The 26,839-nt window shown below is 34.7% G+C and overlaps 1 protein-coding gene and 1 long non-coding RNA gene across 8 annotated transcripts in view; both read left to right on the top strand.

The window, feature by feature from the left end:
* Window positions 1-16,050: 16,050 nt before the first annotated feature.
* LOC126810683 (uncharacterized) lies at window positions 16,051-20,407 on the top strand. Its single transcript, XR_007675278.2, has 3 exons — window positions 16,051-16,146; window positions 17,043-17,168; window positions 20,227-20,407. It is a non-coding gene; the product is annotated as an uncharacterized LOC126810683 (long non-coding RNA).
* Window positions 20,408-22,397: 1,990 nt separating this feature from the next.
* The window catches only part of LOC126812564 (cadherin-23), a 64,003-nt gene continuing 59,561 nt past the window's right edge, over window positions 22,398-26,839 (top strand). For all 7 annotated transcript variants that reach the window (XR_007675985.1, XR_007675986.2, XM_050539024.1 and 4 more), the window contains exon 1: window positions 22,398-22,724. The gene's annotated coding sequence lies outside the window, so the exon portion shown is untranslated. The remainder of the gene's footprint in view (window positions 22,725-26,839) is intronic.

Raw genomic sequence — 26,839 nt, 5'->3', positions numbered from 1 at the left:
AAACATTTCCAGTTACATGTGACGCCAAAACGCACCAATAGCTACCGCATGGAATGCAGGTGATGCTTGGGATCATCATGGGGGTCCAACCCAAGATTTGCACGACTCTGACTTTGAATGTTACAGTCATTGTGGCATTGAATTCCAGGGTGGAAACATCAGTTTAATTGTTTTAGTGACCAGAAAACAAATTTTGATATGCGTCGGCTTACCCAAAATGAAAGGTTACGTGCCCTTGGCATGCTACAGATCGGCACAACACAGGCGGTTGTGGCGCGGACGATGAATGTTTCTCAGTCTGTCATAAGCAGGCTATGGTCCAGATACCGTGATACACAATCTGTACAGGACAGACCACGCTCAGGTCGACCAAGGGCGACAACTCAAGCCCAGGATCGATTATCCGTACCTTGGCCTTGAGAAATCGTGTCATCACAGCAAATCAGATCAGCGCTCGTCTTCAAACAGACACTGGTGTGAGAGTGAGTGGCCAGACGATTCGGAATCGACTGCATAGGGGTCACCTTCGCGCCCGACGTCCTCGCGTGATCCCTTGTTTGAGAGATCATCACATTCAGGCAAGACGTCGTTGGTGTAGGGATCGTCAACACTGGGATAATCGACGCTGTAGCAATGTGATGTTTTCAGATGAGTCAAGGTTCACTGTTGATTTTTTGGACAGACGTAGGAGGGTGTGGCGTCGTCGAAACGAGCGCTTCCAAGTCGTTAACGTCATCAGACATGATCGATTTGGGGGTGGTTCTGTTATGGTGCGGGGAGGCATCACTGTTGCTGGAAGAACGGCTTTACATGTTGTTGCAGGGCGTGTTACAGGCCAGTACTACCGGGACAACATCTTGGCAGTCCATGTTGTGCCGTTCGCACGACGTCATGGCCGCCGTTTCATCTTCCAGGATGACAACGCAAGATGTCACAGGGCCAGGATCGTTACAGGTTACCTCCAACAACAGAACATCACCACATTACCTTGGCCAGCACTGAGTCCCGACCTCTCCCCCATCGAGCATGTCTGGGACATGCTTGGACAGAGGTTACGTCAACGTCAACAACGTCCTGCCAATGTCCAAGAACTTGCTGCTGCGTTGCAACAGGAATGGGACAATCTGGACCAAAATGACCTTAGACGTCTCATTAGGAGTATGCCACGTCGGATCAATGCTTGTTTGGCAAACAGAGGAGGATTTACCCGTTACTGACTTGGTTGTGATGCTGTGGTAACTTTGCTGTTTGACCCCGGGTATCATTTTACCCTTATAATGGTCAGTCTGTGCCTTACTTAGTCTAACGATCATTTGGAATAAATCGATGAATGTGAACTTCATTTCATTTTGTCATTTGTTTCTTCGTCAGTTTCATTAGGTGACTTTAATAACACTTAAAAATCAAATATCCCCTACTTTTTTTGAATAGTATATTATCGTTTTAAATGGCGTGCATTTCTAATACCCCAGTCATCTGATTGTATAAATGGGCTTGTCATGTGAATAAATGTCTAAATAATAATTTATACAACATTTGATGCCAGAAAAAGACCTGTCATATCAAATGTTAGCTCTTGCATTATTCCTCTTGAACCTACACCCATGGTTAGACGGTGTTAATAATTGCCTAAAGGCGTACATCATAAATGAAACCAGTTTCATATTAACAATATCGAAATGAAAAGAAGTGAAATGGTGTTTAGCGTCCTACTGTTCTGCTCCGTACTGGGCTAACGAAGACGGGCATACCCCATACAGTGTGCTATGAGGGAAATTTTGACCGGACAGCGGCACTACGACCTACTCTTATATCGAATTCCAACTGTCAACGTATCCTTCACTGACCAGGGGAACCAGACCGATTAGCAATATCAGGGCAGACCTTAATAATCTAAGTCATATATATGTTATATATATATAAAGTTCTGGAAAAAGCTCTCGGGTAATATATATATTTATATAATAATATATAAGTAAAATTTATGTTGGCGAAATGAAACTACATAAATTGTGCTAACGTTTTCACAACCGAAGTTGCTCTTCAGGCATTTGTTATAAAAATAATTATAAACAATATTTTATATATATATAAGATGTTTGAAAAGAAAAGAATCTACATATGGAAGCTAGCGCTTTCAGTGCCATCGAAACCTCTTCAGGCTTAATTATGATAGCCAATCTGATTAAAATACAGATCTATATTTCGTTTCGTTTTTGTTATACTTTCGATGGCCTACACTACCTGAAGATCTGACAAGTTGTACTCGAAGGTCGTGTCAGGGGTCCTACGAGCGGCTTTTGACCCTATGACGTCAGACATTGATTAATCAATCAGCGTTGACATTTCTAGTGGTTTACCCACAGTTCTGTGCATGGCACGCCAAGAAGTCACCGTAATAGACCGTTTCATTGGCTTATCCCCCACTTCGCGCAAAACGCCCATAATATAACAACTCTTCCAGATCCTAGGGTAGTAGAGACCAGTAAAACGAAATTTTGAACTATAAAAAACGAAACGAAATAGGATCTCTGGTTTTTAATCAGATTGATATGATAGCGTAACTATATAAACGAAAATAATAGCAATAGAATGACGTCATATCCGACGCTTACAATACGTTCAGTATACTACTATTACTAATAACAATTTGTAGTCACATTTAGTTCAATTTACAATGAAATATATATATTTATACAATACAACAGTTAGACTTTAACATTAAGTTCGGGATTGTATTTCCGTATAAACACATTTTCTTTTATTTCTAATAGTGCTTGATTTAATTATACATAGGGTAAACGGTGTATTTACCTCCGCCACACCGTTTTCCCTATGTATAAATTAAATGTAGCAAATCAAGCGTTATTAGAAATAAAAGAAAGTGTGTTTATACGGAAATACAATCCCGAACTTAAAGGAGCTCAATCGCTAATATTTGTGACCTAGAAATTGACACAAATGGGCCGCAGCGTATATAATAATGTAATACGAATGTATATAAACTGATTTACATTCAATCGTTTCTGTTTTGTTTTTATGGAATTTCTAAACAGTTGTGTTCGACGAAATACGCCAGAAGTCTCAATCGAATGGCAATCTCTAGCGTCTGGTTATTCCAGTCTACACCGATATAGCATTTATTGCGCATGCTCTGCAAGAATTTGACGTCACCGTTTGACATGACTTGTGAAATATGTCTCTTATTGTTACAAATAGCATTTAAACGCATTATGGTGGTAAAATGTTTATTTTGTCTTAAATATTGGATATCAGAAGCCCATATTTCCCGGTAAGATCACAACATCAATTCTGATTTAAATTGACAAATAATTTGTGTTTTCAATGTCGAAAACTTTGGATGATACTGAGTTAGAGACTTAGCTTCTTTAATGTTGAAGTCTAACTGTTGTATTGTATACATATATTTCATCGTATTATACTCTCAGATAAAAATATATAGAAAAATGAGGTTTTTAGAAGGAAAAAAAATAATTTCATCTTAGCTAGCGCTTTCACCCACTACAGTGACCACCGGGCATTTATACAAAATTGCAACATGAAACCTTGAAACGAAAGAGTGATATATTCCAAATCAGGTTTACATGAAATCCCATAATATCATGATTGTGTTACGCGTCTCGACATTTATCGTGTCAGATCATATCACTTTATATATAGCTATACAAATATGAAACCATTTCGACTAATGAAGATCAAAATATAACTTTCTGCAGTCGTTGTATTAATAAATGTGTATATCGATTTTTTTGAGTGAAAATTATGAAAGCATCGTCAGAAAGGATGCAAATATTTTAGTCTGACATTTTCTGAAAGTTATAGGTAGCAAATAGTCAAATTAAATAATCAATTTCAGCAACTATCATCAATATAGACCATTCCCCTGTAATTAATTAATCGGATATAAGTTGAAAGATTAAAGTACGCAGGCCCATGTCAGAAATTAAATAAATATTTACAACACTGTACGTTATAGAAATGTAGATTACACAAATCGTAACCTATATCAACCCGAAATCTTATTTAGCAAAATCTTTAAGTTAAATAACTCAAAATCGTTTGTTGTCTCACCAGATAAGTAAACAGCCCACTTCACATTTTGAAATGTAAAAACAAAGTGAACTTCTAAAATTAAAAGTGTGTCGGGCATGACAGTCATGATAGTGAAATGGTGGGATAGTCTGTATCTAAATTTTAGACTTAATATCAGAGCCATCAACCCAGAGAACAAAGGCTGCAAGCTATGCGAACTCTTCGAATTTATTTTACCAATCTCTGTTACACGAACAAGCCTAACTCAAATTTATTCAAAATGTTTCTTCTGTGATATATTCTGTGAAACATTTGAAGGGTAATGCTATTCCTAACTTTACGTTAATAATGAGACGCCGCTAGTCTTTTAATGTTTGTGTTCAGACCATGTTTATTTCGTTAGTTGTTTACTGATTGGTTTATCTTGTTTGCCTGTTTTAAGTTAACCCGATTATTACTGGTGTGATATGGATATGTCATGATGCCCGAGAATAGTTCGTACTTTTTCAGGCCTTTTGTAACTGATATATCACCGTTGTTAGAGACTAATAAACAATAATGTCGTTAAGAACGGGTTGTTTGAAGTAAAGTAGTCATGCCAATATAGTTCTAGAAATGTTGGTTTATTCTGGCTCGAATCATAACGCTTTGTTGATTTTATTTCTTGACTAACACTTGACCAGAACAAACATAACTTCGAATAGCAGACGAAACCGTCGCCATGATGACAGTTAGACTTTCAAGTTGTGAGTTCTGTTGAGTCCAAACATCTTGAGCTGTTACAGGTGTTTATTCTATAAGAGGTTGCCATCTTTAGACTTAATTTAATTACTTACTTAAACCTATTGTTATCAACTTTATATATAGCATGCCATGACAAAATGTAATTATGACATCAGCTTGCTATGAAAGCCGGTAAATAACTGTTACCTCCTATGTACGAAGGTGAAGCCAAGAAGGCACGACCAAATGGTACTAATCTCCGTAAGTCGCCGTTTCGCTTTGCTGTGGAAGAAGGCTGTAAATAATCAGTGCTGAAGCCAAACAAATAAGAGCCACTTCTTAGTTTCGCGAAGGGGTACTTATCTGAGACCATTTGTCTCGACTATAGTTCCGTTATATCATTAAGAGGAGGTAAACCACCTCGACACACTAGCGAATTGTCGATGTGCATTAGGCTCAATGCCACGTTAATCCAGTTAACTTTATTAATTCTATAGGAAGTGCGTAAATACAGAAATATATGTATTTTATAATATTTTCATTGTTCTGTATACAATAAAATCTCTAGTAGGCCTAAATATTCCAAAGTCCCTATATTCGACAACCACCCTTTAATGCAATGAATCTCGGCTAATGCAGGGATCGAACATGGACCCTCCAGGTTAGCGAATCAACGCCCTACTCACTGAGAAAGACTACAGCGAGTGTAAGACAAGCTTATGATATTATATCCCCCCACCCCACCCTCGTGATCTTGGGGACAAGCCCATTGGTAAATCAGGAACGGAATACGTGTGGGAATTCTAAAAAAAGTTAGAGACCTGTCTACAGACATTTCTGATATATTTTTGTATCGAAATATATTCAGATGTCACCCATTATAATATTAGTGATGAGAGGATAACAGTACCTCGGTGATTGTTTTTGAGATAGTTTCCTGATTGACAGATTGACCTAATTTCGTCTTACCCTTGCCAAATAACCATAGTTCTGTACATGAATTGAAAACCCCCGAGAGAAGACCCTTTCAGTTTGGGTCCAATAAAAATGCAGGTGGCGGGAATTGGTCGGGAACGCGACCGGCAGTTGATCGGGGGCTGAATAATAAAAGATTTATGAACCCTCACCACCTGGGGAGACTCTAAACTTAACATAGGTCAGAGAACGGAACACACCTTCATCAGGAAGGCACATCCCCATTACATTGAAAGCCTATAGAGAATCAATGTAAAAAGAATGATATTAATTATAGATGAAATCGTAAACTAAAGATAATCCCAGGACAGATGCATCTCTCAACTATAGTCTTACTACTTCAATAAAGATCAGTCGCACACAATAACTTATTTATATTTTATTACAATATAAAACGAAGAAGATCAGATTGACATTTACCTTATTCCAATTGGTTTTATTATAAAATCAGAATGGTTTCCATCCGACGTATCTCTTGGGAAATGATCATCGATTTTTAAAACTGATTTCTAACATGTAAAGTCACTGAATCACGATATTTTATTACATCTGCTTGTACAACCAGTGTCGTTCATCAAAACAGATAATGAATAGGGTGATGCTAATTCTTGTGTAGGTAAGCATCCATTCTTGATTTTATATTTTTACATTTATGTCAATAAGCATTAAAATTATCTTACCTATTGTGTAAGTCAGCACCTTTCTTGTGTACCTCATCATCTATTCAGATTCTTGTGTAGTGTAGGTCAACATCTTTTCTTGTATAAGTATAAGTATCTATTATTGTGAGGTCAGGACCTATTCGTGTGTAAGTAAGAACCTATCTATTCATGTACGTAGGTCATCGCATATTCTCTCGCCTAGAAGTAATGTACATCTTTATTTCAGATTCAAAATTTTGATACTAGACCATGTTTATCAGTGGGCCCATTCTCTGTTATGTCGAAATCTGACCCATATACCCGAATGCCAAGGTAATTTAGTAGTGATTCTGCTATATATAGTTCTTTTGATATTTTGCAGATGAACTGAGACTACGATTCCAAAAACCAAAAAATAAATCCCCGGCCCTTTTTATAATAACCATACAATCCCTCCACAAATGAGAATTAGTTTTAAGGGTCTGCCAAAGAATAATACGCCAAGGTAGTGAGCTATAGCCTTTATTAAATTTGACTTCTGTTGGATGTCATACAAAGTGTACAAGAACTTTTATTACCTAATTCTTTTGAGTGTTTACTCTAGAAATGGGGAAGAACATAGGTTCAATCTTCTGTAATAAATTTATTCATTCCTCTAAATAGACAGTGTCATTATCCTGGTCAAACTGGGTAACTTTGGCGTGTTAAAATCACTTCCAGTAACTTTTCTCTTTAATTACGCATATGAAATAGAGGCGAGTTGGTGGTGGGAGAGGTTCCGAGTTCGAATCATGTTGGTCAAGATCCATTTGGACTTGTAAAGCCCACTTCACTCTTACCCACTCAGCTCTACTTGCCAAGAGCGTCATTGTGGATTTGATAACTGGAATTTAGAGAAGAATAAACTAGATGTAAATTCCACTCTCTGCAGCCCCAACGCTTTTATATAACACATCGACCTGACCGATCGCATATGGTAGAAATATTGCGCAAAAGTGGCGTTAAACCCAATTTGTTAGGTACATGAATGAAATCGATGATATTTATAATTATTTAAATTTATAAGCAGTTGGTGGTATATCAATAAAATACACATTACTTATATAATAGAGAGTTTTATATATTAAAGTCATGTTTTATAAGCAATATGAGTCAGTATGACTGCAAGTAACAGCTGTTCATATAGAAATTATTGTGGGTGTATAGACTATATACAACAGTTTCATTATAATGACGTAAATAATTCAATAAAGCCGGCATTTAATCATTAATCATTCAATAGTCCACGTGAGATTCACATCACGGGCTTATATTCCCATTTATTATGGTTTAGGGTTATAAATTTCAAGCATGTTAATAAAGATACGGGAAGATGAAAATGAAATGAAATGAAATGGGGTTTCGCGTCCTACTTTTCTTCACCAACAGGACCAATGAAGGCAATCATACATATCATTGTACTACAAGGTAGTAAGGTAAATTGTGCTCGGACAGTGGCGCTTCTGCCTATTTTCCATGGAATTATAAGTGCTAACCAGTACGCGGAACCTCGGTTTTGTTGTCCCATCTGAACGAATAGACGCCGTTCCTTGCCAGCCCCCCACCCCCCGTCCAACCCCACTGTAGATAAAACATTTTTGAGCATTTACAAGATTTCGTCCACAGGGTTAATAATAATAATTCCCAAACAATTTCGACTGGATTCCTCTTTGAAAACAAAACTTAATAAAATGTCTGAGAGCCTTGACCTTACAAAATGACAAACGCAGATTTGATAAACATATAATACACGGAATTAATCAAATGAATTTCCTCGAAGTAATATGACACGTATCTTGGTGATTACCATCTTCATTAGAGTGTTGTTACCGAGAACTGTCGGAAGTGTACGACACTATTGCATGATAAACTATTATCATTAACTCGACTTAACAATCAGTAAAATGATCGTGAGAAAATGGTTTTGGTTCTTGGACTATGGTCAATATTTTTGACCACTAGTGTCATCCAAATGACCAATGCCGTACACGCATAACATATTTAGCGTCTCGTTAAGCGGGCAATCGGGCTCACAAAGAGAATGAGCGTTTATCGGAGTCTTTAGGGATTAAATGTTCAGTAGATGGAAGGTTTAGTTGTATTTGGTCATGTTTAGGCCTAGTTTAAACTATCTCAAACTCAGTTTATTAGGATTAGTGAGAATAGTTCTCTTCATTCCATCCATATACATAAATATAGTCTAATAAATAAATAATACAGATCGGTTTTGACACATTTACCGTCGAATTTTATTTGGTGTCTTTTGTACGAATAACGAATTGTCAATTAATTAGCAAGAATATGCGTAGCTTATAACGTCCGCTGATTTCAAATGATTATGCCCTTGTAAATGGTACTGTTCAACGTGCTAATCAATGTTCTAACAGTAAAATATCAGCAGCAAAAACTGCTGTTGTCTATCATCTGTGATAGATAAGCGTACTCATATTATTGATAGAAAGTTCAGTTTACAATGCTAATAACAACCAAAAAGTTTCCCAATAATGTCAATGTAAATAGCAATTTTAATGTATTTAATGGTAATATATCGAACATGTGCTGTCGGGGACAACAGTATACATGTGCAAGAGGTATCCTCGCCCTCCTTTAAGATATAAGTTCTTGTTTAAAGAAGTTGGAAATAAACCAAATATACAGAAAACACGAAGGGTCAGACGTGATTTGGCTACAAAGTTCAAGTTTCCAGGACACACTGGTCAGACGATTCTAAATAAAATATATATAAAATAACAGAGAATGTTTGTTTGTGTGTTCGCTATAAGAAACAAAACGGTTATAATTGTCATAGTGTATTAAATGATAATAAATGGTTATTGCGGTATGATGAATGCTACAAAAATGGAGATGTCTCACCCGTGCAATGCATTGTAACTATAATTTTTCTAGTATAAATATATTTATATATTAGATTAGTGTATCTGATAATCTGTCTGTAGAAGAACATTACAGATCGTAGTTGGATATTTGTTAGAAATATAATACAGTAAACAATCTGATTGTACAGTACATAGCCTTATTATAATACTATATTTCAGCATAAAAAGACACGCGGGATTCACGTTGTTCTTTAAACCCCTAGTTTGTTTTGTTTGGTATCAACAACAACCATGCTATAAACAAATGGTACTATCAATGTTGCTAATGATTTAATGGTTAAAATATGTTAACGATGATGACAGACTATTATTAATTGATGTTTATAATTCTATTTACAATATTGTTCATCCATCATGCTCAGAATACGGAATTGCAGGAACAACAGAAATATTTAAACAATCGTGCATTGTTTGTTTAATAAAACCCCTTCCTACATCTCCCACCACACAATGCCATAATATATTTTTAAAAAAGGTGTATGTTTAGTATAGAATCCAGATTGATTATACTTTTGTCATTATATTAATAGGTGGTACGTCTATTTATATTCCCTGGATAATTCTTTCTCGGTTGTTACATAAATCATTTTATCTATTTTGTGATTGGATTAATTTCGTAGTTCGTTCTGTCATCAATCTGTAATCTGCATTACTGTAATGAGTTATATCTGTTATAATATACAGAAACACAGTGTACATAACTATACCAAAAGCACCTTAAGTCAAGGCATTGTGTATGGAATTTGAAGCATCCGGGCATAAGGAAAGGGGCAGGGAGAGGGTGACTACTACCAGGGTTGAGAAAAATTTAAATTTCGATATACCTCAGAGCTGATCTGATGTATACCCGAAGGAAGGAGCGTAGACAGTAATGTAGGTAGGACTAACACCAAATCCTTCAAAATAATGCTTTTTTGTAGTTATCTGCCTTTTGACTACTCGAAAGTTGACCAACGTGTTACAAAAAGTAATAATTCTCAACCCTGTGTTGATTTCTATAAACCAACCTGTTGACATTAATAGTTTAATACATATAGACAATACAAGTTGACTCCCTAAGTAAATAATTAGTGGTCTGTGTCCAGGTGGCGCTGTAGTATGATAATAGAGTTGTAAACAATGATGGCTGACTAAATAGTCACTGAATTATATTTTAATTAATAAATAACCTGTTTGAACATTAATAATGTCTTTAATAAGACCCCAAACAACTTACATGGTGTCAGAAGTTTAAAGTGACAGCAAGTATGCAGAATCTACCACCTCCCAAGTCATTAGATTTGACAAATAGTAGAAATAAGAAGGAAGCATGGACTTCGTTCAAGAAACAATTTGAGTTGTACCTGACAGCCTCTGGAGCGAGGAATCAACCAAATGATGTTAAAAGGTCTGGATTGCTGCATCTTGTTGGTGAAGATGGAAGGAAAATAGCCTCCACATTCCAAATAAAAGAAGAGGGTGAAAATGAAACCTCAATAGAAGATTTAATCAGAATGTTTGATGATTATTTTATTGGTGCCAGAAATATTATTTATGAACGGCATATTTTAAGAAATATAAAGCAAGAGAAAAGGGATTTTGATGAATTTTTGACAGAAATCAAGGAACAAGTAAAAAGCTGTGCTTATGGTGAGATGTCTGACGAAAGTGTTCGAGATCAGATAGTAGAAGGAATAAGTAGTCCAGTCTTGCTGCAGAAATTACTAACCAATAAAAATTTAACATTAGAAGTAGCCATACAGGAATGCAGGACATTTGAAAATGTAACTAAACAGATGAATCAAATGACATCTAAAGGTCAAGAAGGCGCTACTGCAGTATGTCACCAAACCGTTGATGCCTTTAGTAAAAAAGGGAGAAAAACAAATAATCATCCAAGAAAAGATGAAAATAGAAGACATACAGAAACAAAACATAAATATGAGCCAACAAACCAGAAGAAGTTTGACAAAACTTGTCAACGATGTGGTTACAATCATAAATATAATGATTGTCCAGCATATGGTAAAACTTGTACCAAATGTCATAAATTAGGTCATTTTAGTAAAATGTGCAGGACCAAGAAAGTCGACCAATTTACTGAAGACAATTCTGATGAAGATTTATTTCTTGGTATGGTAAATGAAGAAATTATTGATGAATCAAATGATGAAGATAATTTATACATATCAATGGTGAAAGAAAATAATACCAATAGTAAAGATACCTTAGAATGGAACATAGAAGCCAAAGTTGGTGTTCAAGACAGAAAAGTTAAATTTAAATTAGACAGTGGAGCGCAAGCTGATGTGTTACCCTACCATGTCTATCGACAAATATCTAGAAAAAGATTAAATCCAACCAAAAGAAGACTAGTTACCTATAATGGTCAAAGATTAGATATAGCTGGTGAAGTTATTCTTATGGTTAAAATAAAGAATGACAAGAAATTGGTCAACTTTATAGTTATTCGAGATAAAACGGTTCCAGTTTTAGGGCTGAGATCCTGTGAAGATTTAAATTTAATAAAACGAGTAGAAAGTTTAAATAACAAAGACAATGATATATTTAATAAATATAATGACGTTTTTAATAAAACAATAAAAGGTATAAATGTGCCTGAAGTTAAAATCTATATGAAAGATGATGCTAAACCAGTCCAGTATCCTCCCAGAAGAATAGCTTATGCTATTCGTGAACAAGTCAAGGAAGAGTTGAATAGGATGGAACAGAATGGTATTATTCAGAGAATAAATGAACCAACCGAGTGGATAAATGCAATGGTGGTCGTAGAGAAGCCTAATGGTAAGCTACGTATCTGTTTAGATCCCAGAGATTTAAATCAGTACATCATATCAGACCAATATAAGATGCCAACCATTGATGAGATGACTGCTAGGCTGAATAATTCGAAGATATTCACAAAATTAGACGCTACCGAAAGTTTTTGGCAGCTAAAGCTTGATGAAGAGTCATCAAAATTAACAACATTTTCAACTCCATTTGGTAATTTTTGTTTCAAAAGACTTCCTTATGGTTTAAACATTTCTAGTCAAGTATTTCAACGTGTTATGAGTCAAACATTTCAAAAGCATGAAGGCGTAGAAGCTTATGTAGATGACATAATGATACATGCTGAAAATCAGAAAATTCATGATGAAAGACTTAAAGCTACACTAGACAAATGTCGTGAAATGAACTTAAAACTGAATAAAAATAAATGTGAACTGAATAAAACTGAGGTAAAATATCTTGGTGTAATTATCACTGGAGATGGTCAGAAAATTGATCCGGATAGAATTTCATCCATTGTAAATATGAAAAGCCCATCTTCTAAGGAAGAACTACATAGATTTCTAGGGATGTTGACCTACCTAGCTAATTTCCTACCCAATCTTTCTCAAGAAACTGCAATATTGAGAGACTTAATTAAAGAGAAAAATGTGTTTGTATGGACAGCAAACCATGAACTAAAATTTCAACAGCTAAAGAGAATGTTGACAGAAGCACCAGTTTTAAAATTCTTCGATACAAAAGAAGATATTACTATAACTTGTGACAGCTCACAATATGGTTTAGGTGGTGCACTATTACAAAATAACAGACCAGTCGCGTTTATATCAAGGACATTGACTGATGCTGAGAAAAATTACTCTCAGATTGAAAAAGAACTGTTATCAATTGTATTTACTACAGAACGATTTCATCAATATGTTTATGGTGTGAATAAATTTAAAGTTGTTAATGATCATAAACCATTAAAATTTTTATTTACAAAATCATTGACATCCGCACCTCCGAGAATAGCAAGATTGATGATACGTTTACAAAAGTATAATTTTGAGTACGAATGGATACCAGGAAAAGACTTAAAAGTAGCTGATACATTAAGCAGAGCACCACAACCCCCAAAACCTGAAGATTTAAAGTTTCATCAGGAATTAGATTATTATGTGCATGTGGTACATGCATTATTACCATTTAGTAACACAATGTTAGATAACTTTCAAAAATCGTGTGAAGCTGATAATGAACAATTAGAATTACGTAGAATCATTCAAAATGGATGGCCAGATAATCGTCATGATTTAAATGACACTGTAAAACCGTATTGGAACTTCCGCGATGAACTTTCAAATTTTAAAGGTTTAATTTACAAAAATAATAGATTGTTAATTCCTAAAGAGTGGAAAAGCGACATGCTGAGACGATTACACGAAGGACATTTAGGTTTTGAAAAATGTGTTACTCGAGCAAGATCCTGTATGTTTTGGATCGGCATGTCAAATGACATTGAAAATTACGTAACAAAATGTGAAATATGTCAAACATATAAAAATCAACAAACAAATCAAACACTTCAACCACATGAAAGACCAAATATTCCATGGTTAAAAGTTGGAGCAGACTGTTTTCATTTTAATAATTTAGACTATTTACTGTTAGTTGATTATTATTCAAATTACTTTGAGATAGCTCAGTTGAAAAATTTGTCAGCTGAAGAAACCATATTAAAAATGAAATCCATCTTCGCAAGACATGGAATTCCAGAAACCCTTGTGTCTGACAATGGGACAAATTTTTCAAATGAAAAATTTAGAAAATTTTCAACTGAATGGGGAATAAATCACAAAACATCGAGTCCTCATTATCCAAGAAGTAACGGGTTAGCTGAAAAATATGTTGGAATTGTTAAAAAGTTACTCATCAAAGCTAAAGCTGATAAACAAGATCCTTATTTAGCTATATTAAACTACAGAGACAGCCCAGTTCTTGGATCGAAAACTCCATCACAGTTATTATTTGGAAGACGATTACGAACTAATTTACCAATATCCAAATCATATCTAAGACCTACAAGACAGATAGGTGTTCAAAAGGAAAGAGAAAAGAAGATAGAAGGTCAAAAGAAACAATTTGACAAAACATCAATTGACTTGAAACCACTTCAACCAGGTCAATCAATCAGCATTTGGAATTTTGATAGAAAGAAATGGACTCCTGGTAAAATTCTATATCAACACAACAGTCCAAGATCTTATATGGTACGAAGTGATGATGGTTCAGTAATAAGGAGAAATAGACAACATTTAAAACCTTTCTACACAGAACAATATCTTAATCATGATCCAGTTGACAACACAATTCAAAATGGTGGACAAAATGGAGACAATAACTTTCCAGGAAATTTTGAACTAGAGCACAATCAACCAAATGGACAAAATGAACAACAAGAAGAAATTCAACCTGATATAAATGAACCAAATCTATTGAGAACTGCTAGTGGAAGAGTAAGCAGGAAACCATCATGGATGAGAGACTATGATAACTAAATATATTTTGTTCTGTGAATTTAAAACAATTGGATATTGCATGTTTAGTTTGTTACTTTAATTGAGTGAAGTTTAATTTGTGTTTAAAATTTTATTTTATATAAAAAGGGAGATGTTGACATTAATAGTTTAATACATATAGACAATACAAGTTGACTCCCTAAGTAAATAATTAGTGGTCTGTGTCCAGGTGGCGCTGTAGTATGATAATAGAGTTGTAAACAATGATGGCTGACTAAATAGTTACTGAATTATATTTTAATTAATAAATAACCTGTTTGAACATTAATAATGTCTTTAATAAGACCCCAAACAACTTACACAACCTCATCCCACAATGTCTTAATTCAACATAGAAACAATGTAATCTTGAATTATTGCTCATAAATTTAATGTTTCGGGGTCAGCGTAAGATCGCAACCGGTATGTTTTCTTATATAGCACAATATTGCATGTAATGAGAGGGGCGTGGACTTTAATGGCCAAAGGATCCTGGACAGGTTTTTCTCAACGGGACCATCTTTTTGGCAATTGACAAACGTAAAAAAATATAATATGGAACACAATTATTATCTTAATTAAAGCGACGTTTCGTTAAGGGTTGCCTCAACGTTATCAAGGAGAACAACCACAAACTGTAAATAATATACAGGAATTGTTAGGAAACTTATAAAAATATTCTGGCAATGGCCATATTAAAAAATTGAACTTATTAATTGACATTGATGTTTCAGAACTGGTCATTTTTTTGTATTTGCCATTGATACAAATTACAGTATGTATGTTGTTATGGAAAATGGACTAGCAGGCCTAATCAAAGGAAATTTTGTCGATCTATACTTCCTTCGATATCATATACTCTTTTAAAAAAGTAGGGGATATTGAAATGCAAATACCTATGTTCACTGATGAAGAACTTATCGCCCCAACAGAACCACTGAGCTGCACATGCGACACGCAATAGCGCCATACGCGTGGGAGGGGTTCATTGTCAAATTTAACACTTCAAGGAAGGGTTGATGAAAACTGCCGCGTGCTGGTTTATCTATCCATGTTTACTTTCCTATCGGTTCTTGCATAAGATTTACTGTTTAGCGTATGTTTGCTTTAGTGTGTTACGTTTAATTTTATCGGGAGACGTGTTCGTCGACGTCAACGTCAACCGAAAACACTGCAAGAATTGGCCGTGACACTGCAAGAGAAGTGGGTCAGATTGATTAGAAAACGAACGCTAAACTAGAACATTTACCAAACCGACTGCATATGTATAATTTAGTGAAGTCGGGGGTTGATAAAAGCTTAAAGTTATTTTATTTATTGGTTCATGAAGTGCGTAACTCTTCTTCTGGGAACGTCCATATGGTTGGCTATAGATAAAAATTCACAACTATTATTCAAAGTTCAATATAACCCAGGTCAAATAAACAACTTGTTGGGCACAGTTGTGTTTCTATTATGTTGAAGTCAATTATAATCGTCGTTTTTTCCTGTTTGTTCCTCATAAAGGTAGACGTGATTAATATTTCTTTCATACATTATCATTGTACTTTTTTCTCCATAATTATCTTAATCCCAGAAAGGTATTTCAATGTATATTTTCTTAAAATTAGGTAGGGTAAGGGATAAGTCAATGCAGTATGCTAGTTTTTGTTTGTAGATCTTACGGGAATTTTGGTGGAAACAGTCAGCTAAAATGCCCGTAACGCTCACAATAGCTCCGATAGTTTAAATATCTGTATCAACGATTTTAGTCGAAAACACTAAGTTTACTTAAAGATATTGAGAAGTAGTCATTCTGCTTCCATTTAATGAAATTGAAGATGTTTATTTAGTCTGTATCTATATGAAAGGTGTAAAACCGATTAGTAAATTAATCTTTGAGTATGGCGGCCTTTCAGGACAGAGATTTATTCTCAAATGAGATAGTTCTCTGCGTACAGAATGAATTAGGAACCATGTATTCACAATCAAAGTAGATACATTTTTGTCTGGACTGATACAAAACCTTTACAAAACATGTTCAGATTCGTGCTGTTTTCAAGAGTAGGTTGCATGTTCTCGTTTTTTTAATCCTGGTAGTGCAGCACTAGGGCCTGGCAGTGAAAAGCATCTAGTTCTTAGGATGGAACAAAAGACCGAGGTCCCATGTATACCACTGGCATCACGTTAGAGATCATCATTCTGACAGTTGGATATCGAAATAGAAATAGCGGAAAGTAGGACGTTGAATCCAATTTCATTTTACATTTACTGTATTTGCACACCTTCCTGTAGTTTAGGTGCAATCATTATCTCATCTCCTGTTTGCTCAGAACCATGAATTCACATTACCATATCTGTTTATCACTACTTTAAGATACATGGAAATCACATTAAACTTTTTTTTTTACTTTACCTTCAAGATAAATTCAATAGGGTGTAAATCAGTGAGTTATAAAACTGAAGGTGGTCTGTTGGTTAATATTATTGATGACTGCGATCCTAAAGACCCTACTTCTTGTGGGGAAGGCAAATGCTGTTCAAAACAGGTAAAATATCATTATGCTCTATTTAATAACCAGTAAGAGGAGAGAAAGGAAGTAAATACCCAGGGAGCTACGGTGGCTAAGTGGGTAAGACGTCGGTGAGAGGATATCTGACAATTCAAAAAAGTAATTGAATGTCACTACATAAGAGAACACGAGGAAAATAGAAATAGTCCGTACATTCACTTGTTTTTATTCATTCTATACTTAATAAAAACATGGTAATGCACGGAATTTTTCTATATTTTTTCGTTTTATCTTTTCTAGTGACAGTCAATTTCTGTTGTGAATTGTCAGATATCCTCTCACAGTTTCACACAACAACTTTTCATCTTCGAAGGAATTATAAGTGAGCAGAAATTCGCCCGTGTATCTGTTATCACGCGTCACTTCAGTCAGTTATATAGAAGGATAACTCGTGTTTTCCTTTTGCGTTCGTCACTTCCGTTTATTCATTCTATACTTAATAAAAACATGGTAATGCACGGAATTTTTCTATATTTTTTCGTTTTATCTTTTCTAGTGACAGTCAATTTCTGTTGTGAATTGTCAGATATCCTCTCACAGTTTCACACAACAACTTTTCATCTTCGAAGGAATTATAAGTGAGCAGAAATTCGCCCGTGTATCTGTTATCACGCGTCACTTCAGTCAGTTATATAGAAGGATAACTCGTGTTTTCCTTTTGCGTTCGTCACTTCCGTTTATTGAAACCGACTTTACGCATTTATCGAAGCAATGTATTAAAATTATATGTGGAACGGGTTTAACCAGTTCTATCACATATGTGATAATGACTGACACCAATATTGTCCTTTAAGCTTTTAAAACTTCTGAGAATTCTGAAGTAACTTTTTTTTCACTTGAAACTTTCAAAATCCGTTACAAATAGGTGGATGAAGTGAAAAATGTCAATAAAAATCTTCCGATTACCTCCCTCAGATTTTCAACTTCTTTAATTTTACTCTATTAAAAATTTGTTGGTCAAATCTGTACAGTCGTCTATCAACATTTTTGGGTAATCTCTACAAGTTAAAATTCAACAGAAACGTAAGTCAAACTTTAAAATCTATATCGTCCAACAAATCTTATCGGATTTTCAATATCCTTATATTTTTGGAAACCATTCACTATTGACAACCGAACGGTGGAATTAGAATTTTGATATTTTGAAAAGTGTACAACTTTGAAATCGGGTAAAATTTTGATGCTAAATGATTAATATGGGTTTAGTGCTTCTTCAGTGAAAATAAGTCAGTAAGTAATAGTTTGCCCTCGAATTAATATGAGAGATCTTTTGTCTACATGGGGTCATAATTTAATATTGAATCTAATGGACTCCGGGTGGGGCTATATAAAAGCAAAACGGTTGTTTATTTATCTGCGATATTACAATGGGTGGAAGCGGACGTAAAACCCCTACTAGAAGAAAAAGAAAGTTTTCTTATACCGAAAAAATAGACAGGTGTCGTTAAGCACGTTAGAGCCTTTTAATCGTTTAAAAATGGTTACCATCCCATTCGTAAATCTAATTTTTTTTTTATTTTTCCATTTCACGTAGATCTGAGAAACTGTAAGTAATAGAGTTCTGGATATTGATTTTATTTCATTGAAAGTTCTTAATGGTTAGTACTTATTGCCAAGGAAAACTAATCTTTTTGTTATGTTTTCATAACGCGTAGATTTCAGAAATTGTAAATAATAGAGGTCTGAATATTGATTTTATTCCAATGAAAGTTCTTAATGGTTAGTACTTTAAACTATTTCGAAAGGCGGTGGCTCGCTAACCAGGAGGTTTCGGTTCGCTCCCGGTGTTGGCCGAGTAAGTTCCTCGGGATATTCCGACATTATTTCCGCTTGTCAGTGGTGCAAGACGGAGGGGCTGACAAGGATCCGTGTCTAGTGAGCGGATAGGACTAAAAACGGGGGTCCCGTGTACACATTGGCGTAAAAGAACCCTTGACTGTTCGAATTTGAACTAAGAGCAGGGCGTAGCGCCGCAAGATTCCCCTCAGGGCACACTGCAGGTCGAATTCGAAGTAGCCCAAGCGGATTTATTAACCGAAAATGGTTTTCATTATAAATTAGTAGACATTAAAAAAAACACAACTTTTGTTAAACAAACATTTCGGCGCATTTTCAAGCCAACATTTTATGTTTCAATCTTTAAAGAATACATTAAAGCGATAATTTGCACATTTTCTAAGAAAGTTCAAACATAATTAGTTTTTATACTATCTGTGTTGTGTTCGGTCATTTGGCAACAACAACAACAACAACAACAAAACAAAACAAAAAAAAAACTCATGCGGCTCGTTAAGGGAGCTGTGCCTTTTTCCTTCACATTTAAAAATAATCAATTTTATTACAAAATTAATGTATTAGTGTGTGATTGTGTCGTATAAAAACTCTCATCAAAGTTGTCACTGTAACAAGTCTATATTAATCTTTACATTTAACTGATATATGCTACTCTTTATGTTTGAGCTATGTGTGGACCGTTTGCCCTTGTGAATAACACTAAGCAATTTTAAGATCTACCCGTTGGTGGTTTATTAATCAACTTCGCCAGTATCAAACTCGTTGGAAGTTGACATTAACCCCCATAATAGAGCAATAATAGTGTTTAACAATTTTGTTGTCAAGTCCATATACATTTTGACCGTGTGTTGAAAGTTTACGTCTATCATTTTCTATAAAGAAGTAGTGTGTATGTTGTATGATTAAGTCCATTCGAACAAACAACAAATTGTTCTCTTTTTTTGCTGTGGTGGTGAAATACGCTACACCGTAAATGATACTGTTAGTTTAGACCCGTAGATTCCGTTCTGAAGGAAATTAATTATTTACTAGTGATAGGGTAGAATTGGACGACATATACTCATTGTATCGTTTTTTGAAGCGACTACAACATTCTTTTTTGTTTTATCTCAAGGCATTCGTCGAATATCTGTCGCTTTCTTATACTTTGTACATGTATAATGTATTTGTCCCAATTAATAACCCCAAATCAATACCATACATTATTTTTCATATGATTTTGTTTTTATCCCATTTCCAGACAATGATGTATATTCCTGAGTTTTTCGGGCCCAAACCAACTTACACTATTAGCTGTCAGCCTCTGACGTCTGCAGGACGGGCGTGTTTTACTGACCCCATTTCAACTGAGATATGTCCTTGTGCCAATGGTTTGACTTGTTCTCCAGGTACCGTATATCCTATGGGTACATGTGTGAAATATTAAACATATTTTATATAGCTATGATATTTTCTTTTTCTTTATATTGAACCCTGCATTATAATGTTGAAGGGGGAAATGTTATAGTGGCGATGTCAAGTCGGGCACGTATAAGAGAGCGTTTTATCCTTATTGGTTCATCGTCTGGCAAGACCACGGTCGTCTTTAACTGTATCTAATCACAGGTTAAGTAATTCTATGATGAAAAGGGCTGTTCTTTTTCGACTGTAAGTCGAAGTAATGACGTCAAATTCGCAGATATGGTTATGAAAGTCTCATCTAACGTTCAAAATATAGTTGAAATGCTTAGTTATTTTAGAAATGTTAACATACATTATCTTTAATTAAGTGCAGACATAGACTACGTTATACGATTATAGAGTAAGTTTTATTTGTCCCTTGTGGATAAGCACAGGGAATTAAAATTTAGCCTCCCCACTAATTTTTGATGAAATACACCAAAACATATTACATAGGAAGAAAAAATAAAGTGATTAAAATGTTGCATTTATAGTTAATGAACCTTTTTAACGTACAACATCGAAAATAATGACCAGGGCCCTTATTCACGAAAACTTAAACTAAGTTACAACCGAAATTTTAAGAAATACTGCAACTTCATTAGATATATGCAAATTGATTTTACTGGTCAGCCAATTGAATTGCAGTATTTTTTAAAATTTCGATTGTATCTTAGTTTAAGTTTTCGTGAATAAGGGCCCAGGTGTCGGCTTCAGTACCCCTTACTTTATAATACGTGTCGCGGTCCGAGGCCATTAAGAGAGAGAGAGAGAAATGGGGTTTAACGTCCACTCGACACAAACTAGGCCATTTCGGGACTAACACATGGTTTATTTTTTTTCAATAATTCGCTTGCGCGTAGGGGTCTTTAGCAGTGGGGGGAAACCGGAGGACCCGGAGAAAACCCACGAGGTTGGACAGGCGACCCTACTCCTTGCCACGTACAACCGGGGATTCGAAACCACGCCAGTTGACTCAATGACAGACTTTATGGTACAGCGCGCACGTGCTAACCATTCAGCCCCCCCCCCCAGGCCATTAAAGTTTATGATTTCTAGTAGCCTACGTTATAAAACAGATCCGCGTTCGATCCTCATTTTGGCCGAGTAGGTGGAGCGAGACTTCCCGATATGGTTTCAGCTTGTCAGCGAAGCAGTGGATATAGGGCCTGATAAAGAACATGTCTAGTTCGATGGGACGAAAAATCGAGGCACCATGTACACGTTGATGTGTACGTAAGCCTTGAACATTAAATTTGATAGTTGTAATTCGACAGAAGTGTATGCCAGAGCATCGCTGCCCAAGTTGAGATTTCCCTCATAGCGTATTTCCGTCGTCACCGATTTGTGAAGAAAAGTATTTTATTTCATTTTCCTTCTAAAATCTTTATAGTCATGTGTTTAGAAGTCAGCGCAAGACTTGCCACACAGATAAAATATAGGCACACCTATAGTCTCCCTGAATGTGCACGAAATCATACGTGCCTATAAGGAAATCTTTATTGTTAATTCTAAAAGGAGATGCTAAAAAGCATTACTTAGATAAGTCCCGTAATTAATAAATAAAATAAATGAATGCCAGTCTCAAGATGGCCTTAGTAAAATGTATACGAGGCATCAAATAGCTGTCATTCTAAAACCATGGTAGTATAAGAAAAGGCAGAAAATAAAATCATGACCACAACTACAAAAAGCCGAACAAGCAAAAATGCTGATCACTGACAACAAATCGATGTATCAATGATGATTTGGCCGTTTATTAAAGTCGATAATTGACAGATATTCGGTTGAAAATCTTAACATTACAGTTAATACTAATCGAAATAGTTGCCAGTCCAGGTGAAAAGGGAAACATGCCAATAGTTATGTCCGTTACTTGAAACTAGACAGACACACATCGAGTGTAAAATGTAAGACGTGCGCTGATTGGTTACCTGTAGGGTGATCGATCTGATGCAGACGACAGCTGTCGCGCGCTGATAAAAGGTGAGATGAAATACCTGATCGGTATTGTTATTCTCTCTGTGAAATAATGCCGGGAATACTGATGTATTCAACCGATTTGTCGGTTTTATGAATTTGTGAAACTATTCAATGACAGTGACAAGAATATTTAAGACTCAATTTTATTTGTCACATTGACAAAATAAACTGAAAGGAACCAGAGGGAAGAGCATCATTCTGTAACATGAAAATTTCCCCATTGTCTCGCCTAGATTATCGATTAGAAATTTAAATGTGGATTTTATAGACCTATGTTGTGAAACAAGATAAATTTCCACCGTTGAAACCCCTCAGGTAAGTGATATTCAGTTGATTTTAAATGAAACACAACGAGGAAATGTTTCCCAGAATTAGTGCCGCTTAAAATTTGGATTGTCTATTGAGAGGAAAAATAGGTAAAGAACAAAATTGACACTGTGGGCCATGTTTCAGATTTATCAATATCCTAGTTCTTAATTCAAACTCTCGACAGACTGGTAGACAAATATCTGGGTTGGGTTAGAAAGCTGTTATAAAATAAACGTTGCAATGATGAAGAAAAATAATGTCAACGAAACAATATTTGTTCAGTCCCAAATCGGCGAAAATGAAAGAGCAACAGTATTTAATCCCGCCGCATTAAGAAAGAGAACTCTATAGTCTCTGTATTAGTATGGGAAAGTGTGTTGACAGAAAATTTCAATAATTTGTCCCGTATTTTAAATAATTTTTCGTGAATAATAAAACGGTTTATAAATGAAAATAAGAGAATTCTGCACGAAAAACTCGTTATTTAGTTTAACGGTTATTCGAGTATATATATACGTGCTTGACAGTTGATTACATTGAAAACATCGTTTTCCACCTGACGTATTTCATGAAACCATTTATTTAATTGGTTATTCATTTTTATTTTATACCATTACGTGGAATAATAGTTAATTCATCAACTTATCTTATAAATTCAATTATGTACATGTGGCTTGTAATTTAACAGTCACATTCTATTTGCATAATGACACACATTCAGAAATATTAGATCTAGCCTTGTTTTAGTCTTTTACAAATATATATACAATAGTATTTGAAACATATGAAGGTGTGATCCAAAAGATGCAAAGTTTGTTGGGGTTCTTGAAGCGGTTATATTGCAGGATATGCAGTTTTAGCTCCATAGAATTGATTTTAATCCTTGTAGGTATGTTAAATATATTGCATGTGTTTTGTTGTTTGTATATATTACCTTAACTGGGTTGCTTGCTCAAGTTTTCATCAAGAGTAGAGTAAATTATTAAGATATCTGTGTTAGATAATCAATCAAATACCGGAACACATAAATTATAGATACATGTACATAGGTAATCTTATTAATCATTGAATTAAGCTATTAATCATATTAATGCTCCTAAATTATGTAATAGTGTTTTAAGTCCACAGTTATTGATATACGTGTAGGAGCTCAATATATATTCAACATTGAATGGGAATTTAGAACTGCATTTCTTTGAAGAAGTATGTGTAGGTACCGGTACTCATTTCTTCTCTTATCTAAACTGATGTACATACATGTATGGCCTAGCTGGCCAACCATTTTTTTAGGCTTCCTGTACAATATTTTACAAAATGCACATAACAAATTGTTTCAGAGCAAATATTGCTGAGGTGCACATTTCTTTCAGCAAAATCCTTTTTGTTCTTCAAGGTTTGGAAATTGATCCAAACTACATTGTAGGGAACGGTAATAAGGTCCAAATTAATGGTACATTTACTTGTAAGTTGTAATATTCATTACAATTGATTTCTGTCTTCCTAATTGGACACATTTATGTCTGCATACAAGTGCAGTTGTAAGAAAATTGATAAACAGGATGATTTTATTCAGGCAGTTTTGTGAAATTGACCCAGTAGTTTAAGGAAATATGGTTCTGTTACACACATAAAGGAGCCTGTTGTAACGTGTACAAACAACAAGCAAAGCATCTTTTAACAAAATCACAAGTCCAGTTTACTTATCCTTCCTATAGAGCCAAATAAACAAATAAAACAAAGATGAAGCTGGTTAAATCAATGACAAGAAACATGGTAACGACTGGTATCTGCCACACCCTATATTTTACAAAATCAATAGAGAGAAAATAAAGTAAGGTCAAATCTAGTAACATTTCCTTTTATTGTAGACCTTTGGAATTAAAAAGACATCAGTTTACTGACCTTACTTGAGTTCAAACATACTCATTCATGTACATTGTAGATGACATTTCAATGTAAATTGTAAATGGAATGGAAGATGGTTTTAGTCATTGTGCTGTGCAAGACATTTGTGACTAACCTGTCAGTTTCCAATTATTTTGGTATCCAAATCCAAATAATTATCTCATAAATGCTTGACTTCTTTGAGTAATATTTCATTTTAAATCACTAATTGTTCTGACTTTGAATTTAGATTGCAATCCTCTTGGGCTTGAATAAGTAAATCAATACGAATATCCTGTTTTAGAAATATTTTAATTGATTGTGAATGAGATGAGTTTAATGGTAATTTTTATCCTCTGTTGTAAACCTCTGGTACATGTATATGTAATGGAATATTGATTCATTCATGTGGTATGGTTACACTCCAAGTTGACTTCATCTATATTTTAAGCAATCAGTACCTAGGTACAGTGTATTTACATGTAGGGTAATCAGCTTTATATCATACATGTACAGTATAATGGCGGTCCTACTAATAATCACTGACAAGAACCGACAAGAGTGTTTTTTGTGAATATCTCCCAAGGTATTGAAAAAGGTGACTGACAAGGAAAGGTATGCTAATTCTACACACCATATCCAAAATTTAAACAATTTCATAGAAACTGACAAAATTATAGTTAAGTGAAATTGACAAAAAATGGTTCTTGTCTGTGATTATTTAAAACGGTTTCCTTGAGATTTCAATTTATCCATAGTTTTTTCACAATTATTTATGAAATCTTTTGAATTTCAGATATATGTCTAGAATATGTATAACATATCTTTCCTTTTAAATCATTTTCTGTAAATTTTGGGTGCTACTGACAAAAAAGGGCTTGCAGTATATAAATTCACTTGACAGATTATTTTCTAAGTCTTATTGGCTATATCTGTACTACTGGATAGCAAACAAAATCTATTTCCAAATGCATGCTTTTATAGCAGAGAGTGGTTCATCTGCATGTTTATTTTTATATAATTCAATCTCTGTGTGGGTAAACACTTAAATAAACATCAATGGGAAATCTTTGGTGTGCACAGGCCTTAATGACTGTACGTCTTACGATTGGTTGATAGAAAAAAAGACCTTTACCTTAATGTTAAAAGAATGCAAAAAGCATTGTTAACTGAAAATTGCACATCATAGCATAGGAAACCTTTGACAGTTGTGCAATAACAATTTTTTCGGAAAAATAATATTAAACTCATTCAAAACCCTGTACATGTACCTATTTTTATATAATGATAAACATGAAAAATAGGGAACTGCAGAATTTCAGCTCTTAATAGTGCTTCTGATTATGAGATATATATGTAGAAACAAGGAACTCTTTATGTGATATGTCTGGTGATTTTAACTACATGTATGATACATGTATGTGTATACAGATACAGTAGAATGAGTAGGTCGTAGTGATTCATTAGTATTATTGTTGTATAATAGAATGGTTTCATGCTGACTACTTTCATTACTAATACATTATTGATTTAATCCCATTACTTACCTGTTTTAGGTCAAATAATAGTTAAGTGCTGTATGAATACAAACATATAACACGTTATACTTAAATTTAGTGGGCTTAACTTAAGCTAAAGATAAAAGTACTGGTATTTTTTAGGGATACCTAGAAATACTTGATGCTACATATAGTACAGTTCATGTACATTTTTTGGTCACAGTAGCACACTTGAAACATTCGAAACATTCAGGAAATCGGTGGTCAATGTGGTAATAGATCCTATTATTTCAAAGGTACATGTACAATCCCTTTTCCTCAGAGGCATACATGTATTTACATGTAGATGCAGTCAAAATACACCAAACTGTACATATATGTACTAGATAACAAACCTCATATCTCAACTCTCAGTGTTTCAAGATAAGAGATGGTTCTATATAGTTCCACGTAGCAAAGTCCAATGCAAATCACATTGGGCCTCAGTAAGCAAAATTGACAATACTTTTTATCAAAACAATGATTGATTATTGTTATTTATAATATTTCTGCCGCATCCAACTACAATTAAGCATATGATCCTACCTGAAACGGGTATAAATCATTGTATTCAAAATCGAAGCGTTACACCGTTACTCGGAACGCCATTTTTAAACAGGAGATGTACGGTATGACAATGTATTTCGGATAAAAACAATGCTTCATTAATGTAAATGAGAATATTTGGAGTTAGGCAAT

The sequence above is a fragment of the Patella vulgata genome, chromosome 2 (genome assembly GCF_932274485.2).
Source record: "Patella vulgata chromosome 2, xgPatVulg1.2, whole genome shotgun sequence".
Classification (NCBI taxonomy): domain Eukaryota; kingdom Metazoa; phylum Mollusca; class Gastropoda; family Patellidae; genus Patella; species Patella vulgata.
The sequence above is the reverse complement of the archived record's forward strand: the minus strand, read 5'-3'. Positions and strand labels throughout refer to the sequence as shown.